General features: G+C 31.9%; 1 long non-coding RNA gene across 1 annotated transcript; it reads left to right on the forward strand.

Annotated features, from left to right (window-relative positions):
• Positions 1 to 1054: 1054 nt before the first annotated feature.
• Positions 1055 to 4018, forward strand: LOC143046978 (uncharacterized). The gene is made up of 3 exons (XR_012969339.1): positions 1055 to 2270; positions 3635 to 3704; positions 3958 to 4018. It is a non-coding gene; the product is annotated as an uncharacterized LOC143046978 (long non-coding RNA).
• Positions 4019 to 21283: the final 17265 nt, after the last annotated feature.

Consider the following 21283-nt stretch of genomic DNA (forward strand, 5'->3'; position numbering starts at 1 on the left):
TATTTCAGGTTAGCATCACAGCTTGTCTAAGGATTGAAGCTGGGAGTGGGCATTAGAGCTGACTTTTGAGGTAAGCATCAATACATAGATTTATAAACTTTTTTCATTCAAGAGCATTTTAAAGCCAAAGTTTTTATGTATGCTCAGATGTAAATCTTACATATTAATGACATAAATGTCTTCTTTAGTTATAGTTGAATATACAACTAAGAAGGAGATATAAAGATAATATGTATATATATATAATGGAAGTCAAAAAGTATAATGTATAATGCGAAATCTTGGGATTTCAGTTTTTTTTGTTATCTATAGTTGTCCCCATATATGTGGTATGTATGCCAATGAGACAGCTATCAACCAGAGACCAAATATTGTGGTTGTAAGCAATTAAATGTCACCCTATGCCTTCAACAATGAGTAAAACCTACATTGTATAGTTATCTATTAAGGTTCAACATGACTAAATGTTAAAAAAATCAATCAAGTATGTTGATAGCCTGATATACTATAAAACAATGTTAAAAAAAATATTTGTCAAGACATCAGCCAATGATTTGTTTTTCATCGTTTTATTGCTAGGAAATACTGGTACATGTTCTTTAAAATGTTTGTAAAGAAATCACTTTATAACAAAGAAAAAGAAATGTTCTATGCATTATAATTGTAATGCTCAGTTAATTATTATTGTTTTACAATAAATATCATTTCAATGTTCATGAGTAATGTACATTTCTTTTTCAGATAACTGTGACTGCATAAAATGGTTGTATGATATGACAACAGTAGAGAATGTAATTCAGACTATTTTTGTGTATGCTTGAGAAAATGTTTTATATTTTTTTTACAAAAAAAAAAAAATGTGTAAAGATTCTCCATTTTCAACAGGATTGGAAGTTGTTGGTTAACTTATATTTAAAATTACAAAATTCTTTCAATTTTCCGTTTATACTCATGTCTAGTAAAAGCACTTCCAGCAGTTTAAGAATGGAGAATCTAAAAAAAAAAAAATAAAAAAAAAATAAAAAAAAATTGAAATGTATTTATTTTTGCAAATTTTAATGTATATAGTTTTGCCATCTTTTGTTATTTTAGGATTTGAGGTACTTTCAAATTTTACAAGTTACTTTATACATGTAGTTACTGCAATTAAATCTGCCGATGTAAATATTCCCACTAAATTTCTTGGCAAAAATTTTACTTATTTTTGTTTTTTTAGGAACGTTTCAAAATAGCAAATGCCTCTCTTGTGTAAACTAAAAAGATGAATAATGGTCTGTGGTAAATATATCCCCTTCAACCCTTTCTTTCATGTTAATGTTGATATCTAAAGATGTGTGGCAAGGGTTCTTTAATGCGGAGGAAGTAAAAAGTTAGAAATATGTTTTTGCAGCTTTTTTTGTTATTTTTAGCTGATTTTGGTTGATAACTAAGGTGATGTTTTTTAAATAACAATTTTACAAGAGGCATAGTTGAGGAACATCTTGTTGAAATCAGATTTATTTTTGGTATATAACACAACTTTCAGCTGATTTGCTATATCTTGGCTGTCAGTTTTTTTGGGTAGAGACCGCCAGAGTCCCCTGGAGATAACATCATCTTTAACAGAGATACTGGCAGCTCTAGTTAATTAAGATTTGTTTTAATAAACAGCACCTGCCATAGGAAGTTTCTCAGTGTCGACCGGCTAGTGATATAGTAGTTGAACTACTTGGACCATTCACCACCATGAGTTGATCAGCAGTAAATATTTATGAGTTAGATTTTTTGTTATTGGACTATTTTTTATTTATAATTAAATTTTTTTTTTATATACTTATTTCTATGTTATTTTTAAAAATATAACAAGGATGTGGAGTCCTAATAGGGTGAAATTTGGTCAAAGGGAGGTAATTTATTTTACCCCTGTTTAACTCCACATACTTGAACTTTTTTGTACTTTTTTTTTATATCAGATGTATGTGAAAAAACTAATATTGACTATCATTTAGAGTTCTGTAATAAAAAAAAATGTAAGCAGAGCTCTAGATAATAGGTATGTAGGGTGGGAAAAATCATGGATCACTTACATTGATTTGCTGAAATTTTCAAGAAAGGGGATTTATTGTAAATGCATCTGATATTTTTCATGTATTCAACTGTATTTCTATTAAAAAAAAAGAGAGAAAGAGATAGTGAGGAGAGCCATGTAATGGTACCAGGATAGCAGCTCTAAGAAAGATGGTCTATTACATCTTCAACCAAGTCTGAGGCTTTACCATGAGAAATATGTGGTAAGTTTAAATATTCCACAAAATAAATAGGTTCAATAAGGCCATAACATGGGCCCCTTTTAAAGCTTGAATTTGAAATTAAAGATTTATTGACCAACATTACAATGAACCTAAGCTTATACAGTGACTAGAAAAACAAGTCTATTTGTTGACTATTTACGTTCATGCGCTATATTCATGACATCACAAATAGAACTCATTTTGATTTTTCCATACAAAAAAATCAATGAAAATTGCTAAATTTTCATTGATTATTGGACAGGAAAGATATAGTGCATACGTCCACAAAAAAATCTTTGAAAGTGATTTTTGTAGGACCTTGAAAAACTGTCCTTCTCTCATTTTGTCCTGTTATTCATTCAACACACACTTTCTCATTCAATTTTTATGAAACTTGTACACAATGTTAAAAAAACAAAAGTTGAAAACAAGAGTTCAAATTTCTGTAGTGAGTTGCTTACTATTTTAAGAGTTATGCCCCTTTATAACTTGAAAAATTAGTTTTCAAAATTTTGACGGGACGTATTATGGTATACAAATGTCCGGTGTCCGTCCCTCCGTCTGTCTGTCTGGCGTAAACATGTCGCACTGTAACTTGAGAACGACTTATCCAAATTTTATGAAACTTAACATAGTTGTTTCTAATGATGGTCAAATGATCTGTATACTTTTTGGTGAAAATAAGATTAAAACTTTTTGAGTTACGGCACTTTGTAACTAAAACAGGGGTGTGTTTTTTTCACATGTCGCACCGTATCTCAAAAAAGGTTCTTGATTATGGCTTAAAACTTTAAACACTTCTTAGTTATATTAATCTTAATATCTGTATACTTTTTGGTGATGATTCAAAATTTTATTTTTGAGTTATTGAGTATTTTGTTAAAAAGGGGGAGGGGTTTTTTTTACATGTTATGCCGTATCTCAAAAATAATTTATGATTATTGCTTAAAACTTTACACACTTCTTTGTTATATTAATCTAAAGATCTGTATACTTTTTGGTTTTGATTCAAAATTTTATTTTAGTGATATTTAGTTTTTTGTAAAAAAAAAAACAGGGTTGGGGGTTTCACATGTCCCGCCGTTTTTCAAAAACAATATACAATGTATGGTTATTGCTTAAAACTTTCTCAGAAACTATTGATGATTATTGCATAAAACTTCCACACAAGACGTCGGGCGTATCATGCGCTCATGGTGCAGCTGTTTATTTACCTTTGGTATAAATTTATACCAGGTATAGTAAAGATAACAATATATAACAAATTATAATTAATTAAATATAACATGACTTGTTAAAGTCTTCTTCGGCATAATTATATTGATCTGTAAAATAAGTATTTTTTTATTTTATTTTATTTTTAGGTTTATATAATGACAATGTTTTCATGATGTTGGGAGTAAGACTTGGATGTCTGATATTGTTAACATGTCGGTAAGTAATCAAGCATTTTTTTGATAATTCTATAGTATTTTAGGTCATATTCATAAGGTTTTACGACCCATCAAATGAATTCAATACCATGATGAAATAAAGGTTGATTGTTTTATTGTTAATTTAAAACCATAAATTTATAATTGAGAATACCAAATATTTTTGTTGTTATTTTAGTTCTATTTAATTTATAACAACGAAATAAAGATTTTATTGAAAAAGTTTAATATAACAGACTAACTTTATATTCCAGGTTAGCATCATGTTTCCATTGGGTCACTTGCTGGGATATTTATTAGAGCTGTTTAAGGTGAGAACTTACTGTCAACATGCAAGTTAAATGCATTTATGTTATCTTAGGGTGAATGTTCCTAAATAAATTTCAAATTTTCAATACATATATATTTTTTAATTTACAATGGAAGAAAATCAGTATTGAATCTTGACATTTAAAAATGTTGTACCCTTATCAGCAGAATCTGAATCTGAAAAAGAGATATGAAGGGGAGATAACTGAATCTGAATAAAAAAAAATGTGCAGGGGAGATAACCTTATTGTATTGTTATGATAAAACAAGTGCACATTGAAAAGATGTATAACGGCTTTTCATTTAATCCTGCATTTTTTTAATTGCAAATTTCAAAAGAATTCATTCATACATTTTATCTGGAAGAAAACAAGTTTTGTATAAAGTGTCAATATAACAACCAATTAAAAAAATAGACATAAGACCCATTGGTGGCTTTGACTGTTGGCTGCTCTATGGTCCGGTTGGTGTCGCTTTGACAAATTCCCCATTTCCTTTCTCAATTTTATAAGATAATATTATGTTTGCCTTGTGCGAGTTTGATTTTATCAATTTGTTATTAGCTCTCAAATCTGATGTTAAAAATAAAAGTTCATGTTGTTTTGGGTCAGTCCTTAAAAAAATTTACTTTGGTGTATCAAGGTCTTTTAATTATTAAGATTATTTTAGTATGATGAATTAGCAAATCAAATTTACCTTTATTTCTTTTACAGTTGAAAGTGTTAATGGTTTGTTGCTGTCTTGAATGGTAGAATTCTCAGATGATAATCCTACAAACCATTGGATGAACTGTAGCTGTCTCTTAAAAAAAATCTGTAGATTTTATAACTCTTGCAAGCAGAATGAATTGTTGACAATTTTTTGTTATTTTTAGTTTGTTATATTTTTGTCATTGTTGTGTGATTTATTATTGTGTTTTTTCTCATTTCAAATTATTTATATTTTATGGTTTGTTTTTTTGAGGATTGTACTCAGTTTCTATTCAACCCCCGCCAAAAGATAAATCGGGAACCGGTAAAATAAGTTTGGTTTTGAAGTATGGTTTTTCTAATAATATGAGTAATTTGGATAACATGATTAAGTGAGGGCCCCTTTTTCTGGAAAAAAATCGATTAAATATATAGGGAATCACTGAAGCATTACTGGAGCAGGCCCCCTCTTAGGCAGTCAGTGGGCCCCACTTGTGAAAATTTCTGGATCCGCCACTACAGCCTACCTTGACACATTATTCTGACTTCCAGATGACCAGTCTTTGCCCTTACTCCTTAATGCAACAACAATTTTTAATTCTTTGGTTTTTTACCCTCCCAGGATCAAATCCCAAGAACTTTTGCACTTGAGGAAAGCATGAAATGGGCTGTTAAAGAAGATTTATCTGTCTGTTTGTCCATCATCATCTCTCATCCACAGCTTATATACTTTTTTTTTGGTAAATTTTCATAGAAACTTTCAGATTATCTTTTTGTAACTAACAGCATTGTGTATTTTAATTTATTTTAATGAAATTTTGCAGTTCCCAATTGTAATGAATGGACCTTCTAAATATTTTTAATAATTTGTTAAAGAAGATTCTCATACCACCATTTTATCATGTGAAGGATAGGTTGGTTTGAAAATATTGTTTTTAATCTTGTTTTTAGTAGTTGGATCTCATTATGACAAAATTTCAAATCATTAAAAAAAATTAAAAAAATAAAATAAATTTGGCTTTGACACTTAAATAACCATGTTAGTTAAATATTTAAATTTCATTAGGCTTTGCTATAACAAGATTTGTGTTTTATCTGGTTTTATGTGATTTTAGTGGCTTTTATGTGATTTTATTTGTTTTTACTGTCAAATCTTGTTATACCAAGCCTTGATATGATTGAGATAATAGATTTTGCTTTTACATGCAATTTAAAATATAAATTTACATAATGAGATCGGACATTTCTATGCTTTTAACTCTTAGAAGATAAAATATAAAATGATTGAACATAGCTTATGATGCCGTCCTTAAAAACTTAACAAATTGCAAGATCAGCTGAACCAATCTATCCTTCAATATCCCCCAAAAAAAAATATAAATAAAAAATTTAAAAATCTGAGAAATACAATGTTATAAATGGAAGAGTCTATTTAGCCATTGGAGAACCTTTAAATGTGAAAAAAATGTACAAAATGTGGACAGATACTGAAGATTATTTGAAAGTTTAGGCAAAGTCCATTTAATCTTTTATTTGTGGTTGGAAGTTGTAGATGGATGAGAACACAGATGATAAACTTGCTTACAATGCCACATTTCCTAATAGATAATACAGTCTATTGGTACAGGATTTGCTCATTGTTGAGGGCTGTGTGGTGACTGATAGTTGTTAAATTCTACATCATTTGGTCTTTGTAGAAGAGTTGTCTCATTTAACTTTGGCAATCTTACCACATCTTATTTTTGTTTATCAAATAATAACTTGGTCCTAGTGATCTCCTTCCTGAATAAGGACTAGTTCCAAAAAATTTTAAAAAAAATATATTTACATTTACAACTTCGATATAAAATTTACTTTGGTCAGAAATAGGGTGAACGTATAAGGAAATTTTAATATAATTTAAGCGCTTGGGGTTTTAAATGTCTAATGAAATGCAGTTGGTAACCTACTAGTTTTTGAACAGCTCAAGATATTTAGTTTATTTCAATAACCTAGTAAACAAGTTGAGTACACCTCGAAAGTAAATGGGATTCATGTATTTTTATGCCTTTTAAATTGTAGTACATGTATTTACCATAGTTTTCCTTTGTTACATTTTTAAATTCCTTTTTCAAAAGTATGAGGTAACCTGAAGATTCAGATTTTACAGGATTCTTAAAAAATGCATTTTAAGTTTGGTGATAAGTAATGTTAAGCCTCAAGTTTAATATTGAGCAAAAAAATATTCTTACATAATACCTTAGAAATGATATCAAAAGTTAGTACATGTTTCTCAGAACAGAATTGATTTTCTTAAACAGCCAGTCTGGGAACTGGAATCAAGAATTTAGAAAAAGAATCCTCAGCGCTGTCATTTATTTAGTAAAATTGTAATATTTAACCAATGTTACCATACCCATGATGCAGATCCTCTTCCTCCTTTTACTTGTAAAGGGGACTAAAACTTATTATTATTACAATTTCTTTGGTATTTGTTCACACTTGAAGGAGCAGAATGGGTCTGGTTTCATTTGGGTATTTTATATTATGATGCAGGATAATATAAATAAATTAATAAATAAAAATTTAATTGAGAAAACCTATTTTATATTTTATTTGAGTGTGAATGGCAAATAATGGGGGAAGATGTTTCTGTGGTCAAGGGTAACAAACAGCTGATTTATTGTATCGTGTGGACGAAAATTGAAAAAAAAACAAACTTGGGTATGATGTTTCCATGATCAGCAGGTTCAACAATGTGTTAGTTTGTGTGATTAGACCAAGTTTAAGAACCACTAGTAGGTCAAGGATACAACAATTGGAAGTTTTTAACGACCTTGACTGGCTATACAGCCCTTGCACAGTCGAATTAGTCAAGGATATTTGGTATGCAGTTGTATTTATAGCAATGGAACATTCTAATAGAGATTATTTTGCTCCTCCCCCTCAGTCATAGTCTATTGACTTTGGAACTTTTGATTTGTTTACATGTACATGTATGTTTGTATATAGGTCAGTTTGAGGGGAACTATAAGTGGTAGATGAATGATATTTGGTATACAGATGTATAAGCATTGGCACATCTCAATTCCATAGAGATTGTTTGGCTTCCACCTCAGTCATGGTTTATTGACTGAATGTTTTGCATCATTTACATGTGATTTGTGATTAGATCATCAGTTTAAGATGAGTGACTAATATCTGATATTTGGTATGCATTTGTATTGGCATTTGCAAGTCTTGTTTCCATGGAGATTCTTTGGCCCCACTTTTCATGGTTCATTGACTTTGAAACTGAAGTTTTACCAGGAGCCAATTGATAAGTCAAGGGTATTTGGTTTGAAGTTTTAAAATAATTGGCATAACCTTGGTAGTTTTTTTGCCCTGCACTGTCAGTCATGGTTCATTGACTTTAAATAATTTGTATCAGTCACATGTTTAGATATTGCTTTTTAGCTCACCTGGCCCGAAGGGCCAAGTGAGATTTTCCCATCACTTGGCATCCGTCATCTGTCTTCGGTTGTCGTCTGTTAACTTTTACAAAAATCTTCTCCTCGGAAACTACTGGGCCATTATTTGAGTATCTAGTTTAAAAAAATGTGTCCCATGACCCCGCCCACCAATCAAGATGGCCGACATTGCTAAAAATAGAACATATGGGGTAAAATGCAGTTTTTGGATTATAACTCTGAAACCAAAGCATTTAGAGCAAATCTGTCATGAGGTAAAAATGTTTATCAGGTCAAGATCTATCTGCTCTAAAATTTTCAGATGAATCGGACAACCTGTTGTAAGGTTGCTGCCCCTAAATTGGTAATTTTAAGGAAATTTTGTAGTTTTTGGTTATTTTCTTGAAAATTATTATAGATAGAGATAAACAGTAAAAAGCAATAATGTTCAGAAAAAGAAGATCTACAAGTAAGTCAACATGACCAAAATGGTCAGTTGATGCATTAAGGAGTTATTGCCTTTTATAGTCAATTTTTAACAATTTTTCGAAAATTTCTGTTATCTTATACAAAAATCTTCTCCTCTAAAACTACTCAGACAAATTTAACCAAACTTGTCCACAATCATCATTAGGGTATCTAGTTAAAAAATGTGTCTGATGACCCCGCCTGCGAACCAAGATGGCTGTGATGGCTAAAAATAGTACATAGGGTAAAATGCAGTTTTGGGCACATATCCCTTAAGCCAAAGCAGTAAGAGCAAATCTGACTACGTAAAATTGTTCATTAGGTCAAGATCTATCTGCCCTGATATTTTGAGACCATTCAGGCAACCCGTTGTTGGTTTTGCTGCACCTGAATTTGTAATTTTAAGAAAATTTTGCAGCTTTTAGTTTTTATATTGAATTTGATTATAGATAGAGATAAACTGTAAACAGCAATAATGTTCAGCAAAATAAGATCTAAAAATAAGTCAACATGAACAAATGGTCAATTGATCCCTTAAGGAGTTATTGCCCTTTATAGTCAATTTTTAACAATTTTCATAAAATATTTTCCACTGTAACTACTTGGCCAAGTTCATTATAGATAGAGATAATTGTAAGCAGCAAGAACGTTCAGTAAAGTAAGGCAGCAACCATTTGATTTTCTGGGGGGGGGGTATGGTTTTTTTTGGAAAAAAAAGTTTGTTTCCAGTTTTTGGAGAAAAAAATAATTTGTTTTTGATTCTGAGAAAAAAAAATTGTTTGTTTCAGCCTCAGCTGCCACTATATGTAATGCTAAAATTGAAAGAAAAAAATTGTTTTCGACTTGTCAAGAAAAAATAGATTGTTTTTTTTTCGCCGGGGCGAGAAAAAAAAATTTGTCCAGAAAAAAAACCATAGCCCCCCCCCCAGAAAATCAAATGGTTGCTGCCTAAGATCTACAAACACATCACCATCACCAAAACACAATTTTGTCAAAAAACCATATGTGTCCCTAGTTTAATATGCACATAGACCAAGGTGAGCGACACAGGCTCTTTCGAGCCTCTAGTTTAATTTCAACATTTACATTATACTATCAAAATTATTAAATGCAAGAAATCACATTGCACGGAATATGGTATGAAAAATATGTTAGTTGATTGACTTATCCAGCAGCATTTTGTCAACATTAGGTCTATTTTTGGTCTGTTTTTCAGATACTATAAGTAAAAGTCAACAATATATGGTGTACAGAATGATTGTAAGGTGCATACGATTGTCTGACAAGTACATCTGACCTTGACCTCATTTTCATGTTTGGTCAACATTAATTGTTTTTGATTAAGTCTCAACTAAAGTGAGTGTATAGAATATTTATAAGGAGAAGTATGGATTACTTTTCCATCTGACAGGGTATAGAAATTGGCCTTATTTTAATGAATCATTTCTGTGACCTGTATTGGTCCTCAAAGACTTTCAACATAGTCAGTTTTCAGTGTTAGTCTAGTACAAAGAAGGATTATTATTCATATGAGATTAACCCATCCTGAATATACATATACATTAGCTGATGGGTGTTTGGCGGACATCCATTATATGTTTCACAGGATGGACCATATGCATCCAAGTGGAAGTCATAAAGGCAAATGGGACAAATTTTTGACTTGTGCCATTTGGCATATGATCTACACATGGCTTGTTACTGGTTTTTTTTTTTTATCTAAAAATATCAAAAAGTAGGGGTAACAGAGTTTTTTTTTCAATCTACATGTTGTGTCAACTTATCCAGTTTTATATAGTTTATGAATGGAAAAATCAACTTTGTGTGATAGAAGAAACTAAACAATGGAATTGCGATATCAAAAATGAGAAGATAATTTTTGTAATATACTTTAAAAAAATAAAAATCAATGGTCATGTGAATCAATTTATTGCTATTATTAAAACAAAATAGGTAATGAGACCATTTGAGTTATCTCCCCTTATTTTGCAAAGTTGAAAAAAAACATACAAACAAGAAAATGTTTGATTATCTCTTCTATTTACAGTATTTTACTGATAAATGGATTTTTTTGGGGTATTTTTTTATGCCGTTATCATTTTCGTAAAGTATAGGAGTTGTTTTTTAGACATTGAGTTCTTTAAAATAAAATAAAAAGTGCATCTGAGTGGGGGTGGGGGTGGGGGCAGGAGTAATATGCATAAGGTAAGAATGTTTACAAATTTAGATCAATGCCTTGTATGTTAAGACAAATACCTGGGTGCATCATTTTGTGAGCCTCTGTTATGACATTGGTATTATAATGCATTTATATAAATTTGTGGTAGAAGTAGCCAATAACTGATTTCTCTAAGTTTATGACAACTGAAAATACTAAAACAGCAATGATGGACACCAAGTGATAAAATAGCTCAATTGCCTTAATTTTTCTAGTTGAAATGTAAGCTTGCTGAAAGTTGCTTAGGAATTTCAGATTTGAAACTGTATCCTTAAAAGCATAACTGCTGTTGCCAAAAAGTTGACATAGGTGTAAATTAAAAAAGTTTGCTGATTTTTGTCGAGCCTGCGATGTAAGTTGCAGAAAGCTGGACATAGGGATATTGATCCAGTGGCGGCAGTGTTAACTAACTTCTTGAAAGCTTTATATTTTAGAAGGTGAAAGGCCTGGATACTTCATACTTTGTATATAGATGCCTTTTGTTACTAAGTTTCCGTCTTTCACATGTTCATTGTCCTTGACCTCATTTTCATGGTTCAGTGACTACCAGTACTTGAAAAAAAACTAAGATTTTTTATAATGTTAATTTTTCTGTTATTATATGTGATAGGATAACTATATTTGGTATGTGTGTACCTTGCAAGGTCCTCATATCCATCAGACAGTTTTCACTTGATCTTGACCTCATTTTATGGATCAGTGAACAAGGTTAAGTTTTGGTGGTCAAATCCATATCTCAGATATTATAAGCAACTGGTCTACTATATTTGGTGTATTGAATTATGGTAAGGTGTACATGTCCAACTGGCAGGTGTCACCTGACCTTTACCTCATTTTCATGGTTCAGTGGTCAAAGTTAAGTTTTTGTCGAGCCTGCAACTTTTGTTGCAGAAAGCTCGACATAGGGATAGTGATCCGGCGGCGGCTACGGCGGCGGCGTTAGCTAACTTTTTAAAAGGTTTATATTTTAGAAGGTGAAAGACCTGTATGCTTCATACTTTGTATATAGATGCCTCATGTTACGAAGTTTCCGTCAGTCACATGTCCAATGTCCTTGACCTCATTTTCATGGTTCAGTGACCACTTGAAAAAAAAGTTCAGAATTTTTGTAATGTTGAATTCTCTCTTATTATAAGTAATAGGATAACTATATTTGGTATGTGCGTACCTTGCAAGGTCCTCATGCCCGTCAGACAGTTTTCACTTGACCTCGACCTCATTTCATGGATCAGTGAACAAGGTTAAGTTTTGGTGGTCAAGTCCATATCTCAGATACTAGCAGCAATAGGGCTAGTATATTTGGTGTATGGAAGGACTGGAAGGTGTACATGTCCAACTTGACCTCATTTTCATGGTTCAGTGGTTATAGTTAAGTTTTTTATACGACCGCAAAATTTGAAAAATTTTTCGTCGTATATTGCTATCACGTTGGCGTCGTCGTCTGCGTCGTCGTCGTCGTCCGAATACTTTTAGTTTTCGCACTCTAACTTTAGTAAAAGTGAATGGAAATCTATGAAATTTTAACACAAGGTTTATGACCACAAAAGGAAGGTTGGTATTGATTTTGGGAGTTTTGGTCCCAACATTTTAGGAATTAGGGGCCAAAAAGGGCCCAAATAAGCATTTTCTTGGTTTTCGCACTATAACTTTAGTTTAAGTTAATAGAAATCTATGAAATTTTGACACAAGGTTTATGACCACAAAAGAACGGTTGGGATTGATTTTGGGAGTTTTGGTTTCAACAGTTTAGGAATTAGGGGCCAAAAAAGGGCCCAAATAAGCATTATTCTTGGTTTTCGCACAATAACTTTAGTTTAAGTAAATAGAAATCAATGAAATTTAAACACAATGTTAATGACTACAAAAGGAAGGTTGGTATTGATTTTGGGAGTTTAGGTCCCAACAGTTTAGGAATTAGGGGCCAAAAAGGGACCCAAATAAGCATTTTTCTTGGTTTTCGCACCATAACGTTAGTATAAGTAAATAGAAATCTATGAAATTTAAACACAAGGTTTATGACCATAAAAGGAAGGTTGGTATTGATTTTGGGAGTTTTGGTCCCAACAGAATAAGGGGCCCAAAGGGTCCAAAATTAAACTTTGTTTGATTTCATCAAAATTGAATAATTGGGGTTCTTTGATATGCCGAATCTAACTGTCATGACTGTGTATGTAGATTCTTAACTTTTGGTCCCGTTTTCAAATTGGTCTACATTAAGGTCCAAAGGGTCCAAAATTAAACTTAGTTTGATTTTGACAAAAAATGAATCAGTTAGGTTCTTTGATATGCTGAATCTAAAAATGTACTTAGATTCTTGATTATTGGCCCAGTTTTCAAGTTGGTCCAAATCGGGGTCCAAAATTAAACTTTGTTTGATTTCATCAAAAATTGAATAAATGGGGTTCTTTGATATACCAAATCTAACTGTGTATGTAGATTCTTCATTTTTGGTCCTGTTTTCAAATTGGTCTACACTAAAGTCCAAAGGGTCCAAAATTAAACTTAGTCTGATTTTAACAAAAATTGAAATCTTGGGGTTCTTTGATATGCTGAATCCAAAAATGTACTTAGATTTTTTATTATGGGCCCAGTTTTCAAGTTGGTCCAAATCAGGATCTAAAATTATTATATTAAGTATTGTGCAATAGCAAGTCTTTTCAATTGCACAGTATTGCGCAATGGCAAGAAATATCTCATTGCACAATATTGTGAAATAGCAAATTTTTTTTTAATTAGAGTTATCTTTCTTTGTCCAGAATAGTAAGCAAGAAATATCTAATTGCAAAATATTGTGCAATAGCAAGATTTTTTTTTTATTGGAGTTATCTTTCTTTGTCCAGAATCAACTTAAATCTTTGTTATATACAATATACAATGTATATTCACTTTTTACTACCAACTGATAAATTAAAATAATCTTTACCATTCAGTGATAACAAGCAGTTTTTTGCATCTTAATATTTTATGATGTATTTAAATGAGTAGTTATTGTTGCAAACTCCATAAGAAATTTTAATTGAGATTAGTTTTAGAATAAGGGAAAGGGGGATGTGATTAAAAAAATTGGGTTCAATTTTTCTCATTTGAAATTTCATAAATAAAAAAGAAAATTTCTTCAAACATTTTTTTGAGAGGATTAATATTCAACAGCATAGTGAATTGCTCTAAGAGAAAACAAAAATTTTAAGTTCATTAGAACACATTCATTCTGTGTCAACTATTTAATCACAATCCAAATTTAGAGCTGAATCCAGCTTGAATGTTGTGTCCATACTTGCCCCTACCGTTCAGGGTTCAACCTCTGCGGTCGTATAAAGCTACGCCCTGCGGAGCATCTGGTTTGTTTTGGTCTGTTTTTCTCATACTTTATGCAATAGGTCTACTATATTTGTTGTATGGAATGATTGTAAGGTGTACATGTCTAGCGGGCAGATGTCATCTGACCTTGACCTCATTTTCATGGTTTAGTGGTCAAAGTTAAGTTTTTAAGTTTTGGTCTTTTTATCTAATATTATATATGCCAAAGGTCAACTATATTTGGTGTATGGAAATATATTATGATCTATATGTCAGTCCCGCAGGTTTTATTTGACCATGACCTCAATTGCACGGTTCATTGTACAGTGTTAAGTTTTTGTGTTTTGGTCTATTTTTCTTTAACTATAAGTAATAGGTCAACTATATTTGTTGTATGGAAGCTTTGTTAGCTGTACATGTCTGCCTGGCATGGTTCATCTGACCTTGACCTAATTTTCATGGTTCATTGGTCTTTGTTTAGCTATCTTGGTTAATGTTAAGTTTAGGCAGCAACCATTTGATTTTCTGGGGGGGGGGCTATGGTTTTTTTTTTCTGGACAAAACAATCTATTTTTTTCGCAACAAGTCGAAAACAATTTTTTTCTTTCAATTTTAGCATTACATATAGTGGCAGCTGAGGGAGAAACAAACAATTTTTTTTTTTCAGAATCAAAAACAAATTATTTTTTTCTCCAAAAACTGGAAACAAACTTTTTTTTTCAAAAAGAACCATAGCACCCCCCCCCCCCCCCCCCCCCCAGAAAATCAAATGGTTGCTGCTTTATGTGACCGTTGTAATAAAGCTTTATACTTAGGACTATCAACATAATATCAATGATTAGTAAAGAAGGCGAGACATTTCGGTGTGTGAACTCTTGTTGTGTTTTGGTCTGATTTTCTTATACTATATGCAATAGGTCTACTATATTTGGTTATTGAAATATTTTATGATGTACAAGTCGGTCTTGCGGATTTGATTTGACCTTGACCTCATTTCCACGTGTCATTGCTCAGTATTAAGTTTTTTGTGTTTTGGTCAGTTTTTTCTATAACTATATTAAGCAACAGGTGAACTTTATTTGTTGTATGGAAGGATTGTAAGCTGTACATGTCTAACTGGCATGGGTCATCTGACTATGACCTAATTTTCATGCTTCATTGGTCAATGTTTAGTTTTTTATGCCACCGAAACTGAAAGTTAGGGGCATATTGTTTTACCCTTTCTGTCCGTCATATTATAGGTATATAGTTATTCAGCTTAACTCCTACAGTTTAAATCCTAGGAAGTTTTCACTTTGCTGTCTATTTATTCATATATTGAAGGTGTGTATGTGGTCAGAGTTTTGATTTTTATTAATATTTGCTCTTTTGGTAGATAGTTGAACTGTGTAATTTTTGGAGTATTTACTTGCATAAGTGGAGCGTTTCAAGATAACTTCTCCTACAGTTTGAATTCTATGAAGTTTTCACTTTGCTGGCTGTTTGTACATATATTGAAGGTATGCATGTGGTCAGGGTTTTGATTTTTATTGATAATTGCTCTATTGGGAGATAGTTGAACTTTGTCTTTTTTGAGTATTTACTTGCAGAAGAGGAGCGCTTCAAGATAACTTCTCCAACAGTTTGGATGCTAGGAAGTTTTCACTTTGCAGGCTGTTTTTGCATATATTGAAGGTGTGCATGTGGTTAGGGTTTTGATTTCTTATTAATACTTGCTCTTTTTGGAGATAGTTGAACTTTGTCATTTTTGGGGTATAAAATTAAGCGGTTAAATGTTGTAGTTATTTTAAAATAACACTTTGCATCTGCGGGGGGGCAGCATTTGTGTCTCCCAGACACAATAATATCTCAAAGAAAGTCATATGTTTGATTTCTTATTAATATTTGCTCTTTTTGGAGATAGTCGTACTTTGTCATTTTTGGGGTATAAGCGGTTTAATAAATGTTATAGTTATTTTAAAATAACTCTTTGCATCTGCGGGGGGCAGCAATTGTGTCTCCCAGACACAATAATATCTCAAAGAAAGTCATATGTTGACTTGGTTATAATAAAGTTACTTGCGGGGTCATCACTTTGTGTAGTCTTGGTTAAGCCTGTTTCTTAGAAACTATAAGCCATATGTCAACTATATATATTTTGTACAAATAAGTCAACATGACCAAAATCATCAATTGACCCTGTAAAGAAGTTTTTGTTCTTGTAAGCTGATCTCTCCTATTTTCTATTTTTCGTTGAAACGAAATTAGAATGAAAGAAAGTGTAATAGCAGTCAAAAATGGTCAGCACAATAAGATCTCCAAATAAGTCTGCCTGATCTAAATTGTCAACCAACTATTTATAAAGGAATTATGATTTTTGTCCAGCCTGAGACTTTGGACGCAGAAAACTCGACATAGGCGCCGCAGGGATAGTGATTCAGCAGCGGCGGTGGTAACTTCTTAAAAGCTTAATATATTGAAAGGTAGAAAACCTATATTCTTTATACTTTGTATATAGATGTTATGAAATTTCCGTCTGTCAAATGTCAATTGTCCTAGAACTCAATTTCATGAATCAGTGACTACTTGAAAAAAAAATTGTTAGTATTCTTTATTTCTCTCTTATGATGTGTAACTAGATATTTGGTATGTGCATACCTTTCCATAACCTTAACCTTGACCCCATTTCATGGACCAGTGAACAAGGTAAAGTTTTCGTTGTCAAGTCCATATCTCATACTAGAGCTTTCTTACAAATTGACGAAAGGAACGTATGCTTGACGAATCATACGTAAGACTCGCTTTAGGGATCCTTTATTTTGACATATCTAAATAATAGTCATGGAACTTCGGACAATTATCCTACATGCAACGACAATTATTAAGTTGGGTTTTTCTTGAGATATATTAAGGACTACGGGACGTAGGATAGGTTAAAATATGATACCACCAGATCAGAGGAGATAACACTTCAAAATATCCTAAATATATAGTAGTCAGACGAAAATATTTCCCCTAATAGACTATAAACCGGCCCCTCCCTTACTCTTCAATATTTCAATGTTGCACTGTTTAACCTACAAAAAATGTCAAAGCAAATACATTTTCTTCTTCCCTTACAGAAAAATAAGAAAAAACAAAACACAAATACTTCCTTGATTCAAAATTTACAACGCTCAAAATAATAAAATGAAAATGAAGAAAAAAAGATGATCTTCATACTATGGCATATGCTGGTTCTCGTTTAATAACTTTTGAATAATCGCCTCCTCCTGATAATATTCATTTCAACCCCCCCCCCCCCCCCTTTCCTTAATGTGTCGGAGAAATGGAATTGGAAGGGTTGTTTTAGCGTATAATTACGTTTTGCCTAAAGTCCTGAACATTCATGAAATATTAGACACTGGACGATAAGTGACAACTTCGCGTCTATCTTCCAAACATGTGTACTGTTAAATCGTCATTATAAAATGCACTATATATATGGTGCAAAATTGTAGATTTATTTTCTTGATATACAAAATCTGTTTTTCTAGATTTATTCAACATTACTTTTTAAAAACATTGTAGCATCATTTTTTTTTTAGCAAATCTCGATATTCCACTCTGACAATTTGCTGAAAGTGAACTATAAAAAATTAAAATAAATGTGAATCTTGTCATTAAATGTAGACTAACGTACTTCAATAATGCCATTGAAATGTTAATCGTGAAACTCGTGCTTACAAAATTCCCGCTGAAATGTGTGTACTCGTGGATTACGTAAGTAACGTATCGGACGTAAGTGTATTTGACACTATTTTTTTCTGTTTGATTATATTAAAATCGTGTATTATTTACGATATTATTATTTTTGAAAAATAAACTTGATTTAGAAACGAATGCTGTTTTACTGAATAAAACAAAGACTCTTTTAACTGTTATTGTGGAATTGAAATACGTGCTCCCTTTACATTCGTTCGTACCTTTCGTCAATTTATAAGAAAGCTCTACTATAACCAGTAGGTCTACTATATTTGATGTATGAAATGATTGTAAAGTGGGAATGTTGGTCTGGAAATGTTATCATATGACCTCATTTTCATGGATCGTTGGTCAATCTTAAGTTATCCTGGTTAAGTTTGTTCCTTAAATACTTATGCAATAGATCAACTATATTTAAAGCATGTAACATGTGTAAGGTGTACATGTCTGTCTGACCTTGGCCTGATTTTCCTGGTTCATTGATCCATGTTAATTTTTCATTTCTGTTTCTTAGATACTATATGCAATAGGTCAACTATAGTTAAGGCATATTTGGTGTATGGAATGACTAAAAGGTGTACATATATTTTCATTTTGGTTCATCTGACCTGACCTCATTTACTTGGATCATGTTTAAAAGGTTATGTGATGGTTGTAAAAAAAGCTTTATATTACGACAATCATCTTAAAATCAATGGTCACTAAAGAAGATAAGATATTTTAGAGTATGCACTCTCGCGTCAACTATCTTTAAAAAAAAAAACCTAATAGATAGGTTGAAACAGTTAATAGAATACACCATGTGCCATTAATTCAAGATCTTTAAAAAAAAAAAAAAAAAAAAACATAATGGATCCCAATAAAGGTCAATAGGTGTCATAGATCAAATTTATTCTATCAGTGTATGTTTATTTGTTTTTATCTACAAACCCGTTGCATTTGTATGCACCTGTCCTACGCCAGGAGCCTGTTCAGTGGTTGTCGTTTGTTGATGTGGTTCATAATTAAGTGTTTCTCATTTCTCGTTTTTTTTTATATAGATCAAACCGTTTTTTTTTCCTGTTTGAAATGTTTTATACACTATTCAATGTGGTGCCCTTTATAGCTTGCTGTCCGGTGTGAGCCAAGGGTCGCTGTTGAAGGCCGTACGTTCACGACTAACTCGAATAAAGTACAGTTCCCCCTTATGGTCATTGTCCTCCAGTACTTTGATTTATATTGTTTGGCAATATATAAAGCTGAGACTGTTATAGTAGTCTCAACCGACCGTGCAAGGGCTGTATAGCCAGTCAAGGTCGTTAAAAACTTCCATTTGTTGTAGTCTCAGTATTAAGGTACAATAAAATGTGAAAATCTTAATTTCATCATGAATGGGGTATTACATGTATTATTTATGTAATGTTTGTGCCGGATTTGTTGGATGTAAATATTTTAATTCATACTGAATGTGATATCACCAGATTTCGCATAGTTATCTGTCTCCTGTTTTAGAAGTCGAGAAAGGACAAAAAACATCACGTTTTGAAAGAGAAAAATCAAATATTATGAATCGAAAAATCGTCTCTATTCACTTGTCCTATTCTTAAGTTTGGTATTTTGTTTCGGAAGGGAAACTATATTTTACTAATATTTATGACCAGGAGACATACTAATCGCTTTCCAAATACTTGGTCTATTACTAAGAAATGGACTTTTTGTTGTTGGCATATACAAGTACCCGGCTACTTCCACTTGGTGTTTTTGTTAGATGTATTTCTATATTTGTTTCCATCTGATGAGTTAAGCATTTTTCAAATGATTTTCATAGTTTGTTCTTATTTTGTATGGTTTCACTATTGTCCCAGATTAGGGGGAGGGTTTGGATCCCGCTAACATGTTCAACCCAGCCACATTCTGTATGTATGTGCCTGTCCCAAGTCAGGAGCCTGTAATTCAGCGGTTGTCGTTTGTTGATGTGTTACACATTTGTTTTTCGTTTATTTTTTTATACATGAATTAGGCCGTTAGTTTTTTCGTTTGAATTGTTTTACATTTGTCATTTCGGGGCCTTTTAATTATAGCCGACTATGCGGTATGGGCTGTTCCCATTTTTGGAGGCCGTAATGTGACCTATATAGTTAATTTCTGTGTCATTTGGTCTCTTGTTGATAGTTGTCTCATTTGCACATCTTCTTTTTTTTTTTTATACAGTTCATGATAACATAACTTGCAAAATATTTTTCGAAATACGATATGCAAATATGTGTACTGATATTCATGAAATAAGAATCAAGTTTATGAAAAATAATGTTTATTATATGACGAAAACATACTAGATTCTCTATAGATCTGAATTTACTCCTCCATGTAAATGCTCCTAAAATGAGAAATAATTTAAGCATATTTAACTTCATATAAGCTGTTTTAACATTTTAAAGTATTTTGGTCCTGAAAAGATGAATACCTCAGGATTTTGTATGGGATTTTGTAATCAGCTTTGTGTTTCTGATTAAATACACGCACATGATTTTGATGATCTGTGGTCATTTCTAATGAATTCGATCATTTATACGGAGATAATTACCCATTTCGATTACTGTTCTAAATCTTTTATAATGCAGCGATTACCAATTATACAAATAGATTGTCTCGCTACATTGAAGACCTGTTGGTGACCTTCTGCTGTTGTTTTTTTCTATGGTCGGGTTGTTGTCTCTTTGGCACATTTCCATTCTCAATTTTAATGTTTCAATAATAAGCAATGTAGAGCAAATTTTTATCAAACGTTTTTCACGTCCTCCATTCTCTGTTTAAATTACTACACTTATAAGATCTTATAATGAATGAAAGTTAAATAAAGAAATTACCAGAAATTGCAGAATGTTAATATTTGCCGAAGCAACGCTGGCAAAGACATGTGACATCAGAATCTTTCTTACTACACGTGAAAAATGGACATGGTGTTGGTAGCCGACTACAAAATAGACTGCATCCCATTTCAGCCCTTCCAGAACAATAATCACGTGATTCCATGACTGAAACAAAAATAATGATTATCCCAATAGAGATGTAGGCAGGTCGAATAATGTTAATAGAAATTAAAGAAAATGTCATCTTTGTAATATTGGTAGCATTGGAGACGAATTTCATTATCTACTAGAATGTACATTTTTAACGACCATAGAAAATTATACCTTTGAAAATACTATTTGGCTAATGATAATACACTAAAAATTAGAAAATTGATGAGCAAATTAAACAAAAATTCTGAGCTAAAAAGATGAAGCAAGTCCATAAAGTATGTGGGTCCAGACTCGGTCCTTCTGGCTAAATTGTATATTCTTCTGAAACCATTGTATTGTATATAAGTGTTTGTAAATAGATTCATATACCAGTACATATTCTGTCCTCAACGGAAGAAATTTCTTTGCATGTAAATAGTTTTTCCACTGTAAATTTAAAGTTGCCT

This window comes from Mytilus galloprovincialis, chromosome 9, assembly GCF_965363235.1.
Source record: "Mytilus galloprovincialis chromosome 9, xbMytGall1.hap1.1, whole genome shotgun sequence".
NCBI lineage: Eukaryota > Metazoa > Mollusca > Bivalvia > Mytilida > Mytilidae > Mytilus > Mytilus galloprovincialis.